Source organism: Sorex fumeus, unplaced genomic scaffold (genome assembly GCF_029834395.1).
Source record: "Sorex fumeus unplaced genomic scaffold, SorFum_2.1 ptg000021l, whole genome shotgun sequence".
Classification (NCBI taxonomy): domain Eukaryota; kingdom Metazoa; phylum Chordata; class Mammalia; order Eulipotyphla; family Soricidae; genus Sorex; species Sorex fumeus.
The window spans coordinates 13,562,172-13,568,293 of NW_026606078.1; the positions used below are offsets into that span (position 1 = coordinate 13,562,172).

A 6,122-nucleotide genomic window follows, 5' to 3' on the forward strand; every position below is an offset into this window, starting at 1 on the left:
GAATGAAAAATTACAAGTTACATGGATCAAGGATTCTGATCCCAGTGGAAGGTTAGCTTTCGGGTGGACAATTTCTACTGATGGCCTGATGTAGATTCTGATCCTGGGATACGTAACAGAAAGGAGGTAGTGACAGGTATCCTCAGAAGTGAAGCCTCTGAGACAGAATTCATTCATGACAACTTATGGGTTATCAAAGTTTGCTCATGGCTGCTACCATTATAACATGCCATTCAATGGTTCTGTGGTTTCGATTTACTGTGTCAATGTAAAGATGAAGTTTCTAAATCGAAGGTAAAAATCTGAGGCCCTCAAGATGATGAAATATGGGGAGGGGGGTAGCTGGAGCGATAGTTCAGCATGTAGGGCATCTGCCTTGCACACGGCATACCCAGGTTAGATTCCCAGCATCCTGTATGTTCCCCCCAAGCACCATGAGGAGTAATTCCAGAGTGCACAGCCAGGAGTAACCACTGTGCATCGCCACGTGTGACCCAAAAACGCAAGAAAATGATGATCTGGGATTGATCCTTATCATTGCAAACAGCATTATTTTCTAATTTTTAATTTTTTTCTTTCTTTCTTTCTTTCTTGCTTGCTTTTTTGTTTCCCTTAGCTTTAATGTCATGAAGGGATCTTCCCACATTTTTCTCCATATATCTTAAGAATTCAGGTATGATAGTGAGGTCTTTAAGACATTTGATCTGACTTTGTGTCTGGCACTATAAAGAGGTCTGAGTTCATTTTTTTTTTGCATGTTGCTGTCCAGTTTTCCCAGCACCAGTTGCTGAAGAGACTTGCTAGCTCAACTTCATATTTCTTGAGCATTTATGAAAGATTAGGTAATAATAATCTGAAGGCCAGCGTCAAGATACTTGACTATATTCCATTGATCTGAGGCCTGTCTTTATGTGAATATCATGGTATTTGGATGACTACAACTTTGTAGTAGGGATTGAAGTTGGGGAAGGTGTTCCCTTCTTCTTTTTACCAAAGATTGCTTTAGCTCTTCATGGGAGTTTATGGTTGTGTATGAGTTTCAAGAGTGTTTAATCTATTTATTTGAAAAATGTTATAGGTATCCTTTTAGAAAGTGCATTAAATCTTTATATAGCTTTGGGGTGTATTGCCATTTTGACAGTGTTAAACCTCTCAATCCATGAGCATGGGATGCGATTCCATTTCCTCATATACTCTATTATTTCGGGAAGTAGTGTTTTGTAGGTTTTTTTTTTGGTATAGTTCCTTAACCTTTTTAGTTGATTCCAATATACTCGATTTTCTGAGGTATTATTGTGAATGGGATTGTTTTTCTCTATCTCTTCTTTTCTCTTTCATTATTAATATATGGGAAAGCCATGGCGTACCAGATATTGATTTTGTAATATGCTATTTTACTAAACAAATCTATTGTTCCCAGGAGCTTTTTTGGAGATTCTTTGGGATTTTCTAAGTATAGTATCATGTTATCTCTAAATAGTAAAAGCTTGAGTTCTTCCTTTTTTATATGGATGCCCTTGATATATATTTTTTTTAACGAAATCATATGGCAAGTACTTCAAGTACTATGTTGAATAGGAGTGGTGAGAGTGGGTAACTTGTTTTATGCCTGATTGTATTCTGGAATTCTATTTCATTGATTTCTGCTGCAAGCCTTTGGTTTTTCCCCGTTGAGAATATTACTTGCTGTGGGTTTGTGGTAATTTGCTTTGAATATATTGAGGAAAGTACTTTAAACTCCCATTTTGTTGAGAGTTTTTCATCATGAATGGGTGCTGGATCTCATCAAATGCTTTATCTACATCTATTGATATGATCATATGACTTTTATCTTTATTTTATTGAGATGGTGTATTCTGTTGATTGACTAGAGAATGTTAAGCCATCCTTGCATCCCCAAGATAAACCTACTTGGTCATAGTGTGTGATCTTTTGTTGAGTTTCTAGATTCTCTTTGCTGGTATTTTCTTGAAAATTTTTGTATCTGTATTCACAAAGGAAATAGGTCTGCAATTTTCTTTTTTTGTGGTGTCTCTGTCGATTTGAGTATTAGGGTGATCTTTGCCTCATAGAAACTATTTGGGAGTATTTCTGTTTCTTCAATTTCCTGGAAAATCTTAAAAATGTTGGAAGCAGTTCCTCTTTAAAGGTTTGAAATAGTTCACTATTGAATCCATCTGGGCCAAGGATTCTGTTTGGGGGTATAATTTTGACCATCATTTCAATTTCCTTGTTAGTGATAGGTTCAGTTATTCCAAATCTTCTTAGTTCAGCCTTGGGAGGTAATTGGAATCCAATAATTTATCAATTTATTCAAGATTCTCTCATTTCCTGCTGCAAAGATTCTCAAAATAATCTCTGATGAACCTATGGATTTCTGTACTTTCTATTAGAATACCCCCCCTTTGCATTTCTGATTCGATTTATTAGAATACTTTCTCTTTGTTTCTTTGAGAGGCTTCTCATGGTTTAATTATCTTTTTTATTTTCTCAAAGAACCAGTTTTTGTTCCTATTGGTGTTCTGGATTGTATTTTGGGATTCTAGCTCATTGATGTCTGGTACAAGTTTTATTATTTCCTTCCTCCAGCCTAGTTTGGACTACTTTTGTTGGTTATTTTCCAAAATCTTGAGCTCTAATTTATTCAGGTAGGCCCTTTCTTTCTTCCTGATGAATTCTGGCAGAGCTATAATCTTTCCTCTTAACACTGCTTTTGCTGTGTCCCACAAGTTATGGTAGCTCGTGTCCTCATTCTCATTTGTTTATGGAAACTTTTTATTTCCTCTTTGATTTCTTCCCTAAGCCAACGGTTGTTCATTACTTCCCTTAAAGAAAATATTTCCTTGCTGAGCTTCAGTCTGTTTGATCTATCGAGAAGTGACAATGAAGTGTTGAAATCTCCTACTAGTATTGTGTTACTATCAATGTTTTTCTATAAGTCTATTAGAAGTTGTTTTAAAGTATTTTGCTGGTCTGTCATTAGGATCATATACATTGAGGAGGGTGAGTTCTTTCTGATGTACATATCCCATGATCATTAAGAAATGACCTTCACTGTCTCTGATAACCTTTAGCTTGAAGTCCATGTGGTCTGATACTAGTATGTCCACTCCAGCTTTGCGGAGGTGATATTTTCTTGAAAACTTGTTTCCCAGCCTTTTACTTTTAGCCCATGGTTGCTTTGATTGTTCAGACATGTTTCTTGCAGGCAGCAGAATGTTGGGTTCAATTTTCTAATTCATCTTCCTATTCTGTGCCTCTGAATTGGCACATTTCGTCCATAGACATTGAGAGAGATTGTTGTTTTGGGGATTTGTGCTCTCTTTATGTATAATTTTTGTACTTGTGGGGATTGTCTTAGCTTAAAGTATACTTGTTAATTCTTCTTGCAACAAAAATATGGAATGCTTTACAAGTTTGCATGTTATCTCTGTGCAAGGACCATGCTCATCATTGTATCATTTCAATTTTAGTATATGTGTTATCAAACCTAGTAGGAGTAAATTTTTCCATATTTTTTGCTTCTTATTACTTTGAGTGTTGTCCTTCCTCACTCCTATGGCAGACAATGATTCCTAATCAAGGAATGTATTTCAAAGCAGCATGAATAATAAATAGATTTAGAATTTTAATGTCCCAGAAACAAAAATATGGTTTTTACTATATTATCGTTTACCATACCCTAGGCATCAGTTTTACAAAATAATTCTTTTGGAAGATGGTATATGAGTTTGTTTAATGTTGTTCCCTGAATCCTTCATTAAGAACATTAAAATAGAGCCTTTTGCTGTTCTCACCTCAGTCCTGTGTACATCTCCAGGAAAAGGTGGATGGTGTTGTCTGCACTTTGACCACCTTGAATGTATGTAGGATTTTTCTCCTGAAGGATGAGGTGAGGATCATATTGATGATTTCATTCCACCTTATTACAAGTTCAACTTGAACGGAAGGTGAGACTCATGAGGCTCCTATAAAGGACAGAACAAAGGGTCTCAGTGAAGTTTAATGGCCAACTCACATTAACAACATAGATGACTTAAAATAACCTGTGTGCATCTTTGTGTGTAGTGAGTTTCATATCTACTGATAGTGATTGTCAGTCATGACACATGGGCAAAACAGCCCTGTAATTAAAAATCTAGTTCTCTGAGCAGAGTGAGGTCTCTGAGGTGATTGAATAAGTGTGTAGTAATTTATTGCTAAGCACATAAGTAGTTTGAATGATGTGTACTTTTCGATCTAAAATTAATTCCAAATATGTCTAAAACGACAGTGTCCTGACCTCGCACCTGGCTTTCCTCACCGAGGCCCCTTGGAGGTGCCGGGGTGAGTTTCCCTCACCGCCCTGATTAGAGCCCCGGCAGCTGAAGACCTCTGCAACCAGCCATAGGTACGCTTAAGACCACCCTTCCCAAGCTTGAAGGAGCCTCTTGCATGAAGGAACTGGAAGAGGAACCCAGATGTGCGGGACCGGGGGATGAGATCTCCATGGCTGCTCAGATCAAGACTGTGCCCCCTCCTTCCAAATCCCCCATCTTCTAATAATTAAGTGCTACAAACACGAACTGCTCCTGGATCCATGTAATGCCATCAATGGCCAACATCCAGAGACTGGATCTTATTTAGAAGACAGCAACTCTGATTGTCCAGTTCTAACTCTCAGAGAACCTGGTAGGCTTCTGTGAGTATTTTGCCCGCATGGCGGAGTCTTTGTTTCTGGTCACTGTTTCTTTTGAGGTACAGAAGCTGCTTAATTTAAGATAGTTCCCTTTGTTTATCTCTGTTTCCAGTTGCTTGGCAAGTGGCGTGTTATATTTGAAGATACCTTTAGCTTCAATGTTGTGGAGGGATTTGCCTACCTTGTCATCAATGAGCCTGAGGGATTCTGGTCTGATGTTGAGGCCTTTGACCCATTTTTATCTGACTTTTGTGCATGGTGTTAGGTAGAGGTCTGAGCCATTTTTTTTTTTTTGCATGTAGCTATCCAGTTTTTTCTGCACCGTTTGTTCAGAAGGACTCTCTTGATCCACTTCACATTTCTTGCTCCCTTATCAAAGATTAGATGATTATATATTTGAGGGTGTGTGTCAGTATATTCAATCCTTTTCCATTGGTCTGCAGCTCTGCCTTTGTTCCAGTACCATGCTGTTCTCATTATTATCGTTTGTAGTAGAGTTTGAGGTTGGGGAAGGTGATGCCTCCATTGTCTTTTCCCCAAGAATTGCTTTAGCTATTCGTGTGCGTTTGTTGTTCCATGTGAATTTCAGGAGTGCTTGATCAATTTCTTTGAAGAATGTCATGGGTATCTTTATAGGGATCAAGTTGAATTTTTACAATGCTTCGTGGAGAATTGCCATTTTGACAATGTTAAATCTCCCATTCCATATGCAGTATATATGTATCCATTTCTTCGTGTCTTTTTTAATTTCCTGATGTATAGGTCCTTTACCTCTTTAGTTAAGCTGATTCCAAGGTTCTTGATTTTCTGCGGCACGATTGTGAATGGGATTGCTTTTTCATGTCACTTTCTTCTCTCTCATTACTTCCATATAAAAAAGCCATAGACTTTTGGGTATTGAGTTTATAGCCTGCAATTTTACTATAAATGTCTATTGTCTCTGGGAGTTTTTCGTAGAGATTTTAGTATTCTCTGAATATAGTATGATATCTTCTGTGAATAGTGAGAGATTATTTCTAACTTTCATACATGAAAAACCCTTAATATCTTTTTCTTATCTATTTTCTCTTCCAAGTACTTCCAGTACTACATTGAAGAGAAGTGCCAAAATGAATTTTTACTTAGCACATTCTGTCTGTAAATTTCTATGCTAAGAACGGTGGAAGAAACAGTGATATCTTAGTAATTTACAAGTAAATTATGAAGACAGATAATTTAAAAGAATTTCTTTGTATAAATTTCCAAAATGTGTAGCTTTTATTAAATATATTAAGAATAAATCGTAGGTCTTGATTATACCATGAAGATTATTTTCCTGTTAGAAGTTACCCTTCTAAAATGCAATAAAGAGACACTTTTTGAAAATGTTGATTATTCGTTAATTCATTCAATGAATGTTTGTAGTCTGGTTGTACAGTGCCTGCAGGAAGTCAACCTGTACCCT

The 6,122-nt window shown here is 36.9% G+C and overlaps 1 pseudogene; it reads right to left on the reverse strand.

Moving 5' to 3' along the window:
* Positions 1–3,393: 3,393 nt before the first annotated feature.
* Positions 3,394–3,490, reverse strand: LOC130023018 (uncharacterized; annotated as a pseudogene).
* Between the last annotated feature and the right edge of the window lie 2,632 nt (positions 3,491–6,122).